Source organism: Nestor notabilis, unplaced genomic scaffold (assembly GCF_000696875.1).
Source record: "Nestor notabilis isolate BGI_N333 unplaced genomic scaffold, ASM69687v1 scaffold20513, whole genome shotgun sequence".
Lineage (NCBI taxonomy): Eukaryota > Metazoa > Chordata > Aves > Psittaciformes > Psittacidae > Nestor > Nestor notabilis.
Window position 1 is genome coordinate 2,222 of NW_009920850.1, and position 307 is coordinate 2,528.

The following is a 307-nucleotide window of genomic DNA, read 5'->3' on the forward strand; positions in this document are numbered from 1 at the left end:
GCCGTGTCCGGGAAGAGCATCCGAGGCACGGGGATGAGTCGTGAGGAGCTCTGCATGGCGTGGAGTGCGCCCTGGTCCTCATCAAAGCCCCCATCCTGGGGCTCTGGAGGAGGAAGGAAATGCCTCAGAGCTGGGACGGGGCTCAGCATCCGTCAGAGGGGATTGCCTGGGGGGGTGGCAGTGGGCAGGGGGAAGCAGTGGCCTGTCACAGCAGGGGCCCCTGCTCTGACACAGGGCATCTGGTCCTGTCACCCTCCCCATGGAGCCTCTGTCATGCCCCAGCTCAAAGCAGTCTCCGCTCGCACCA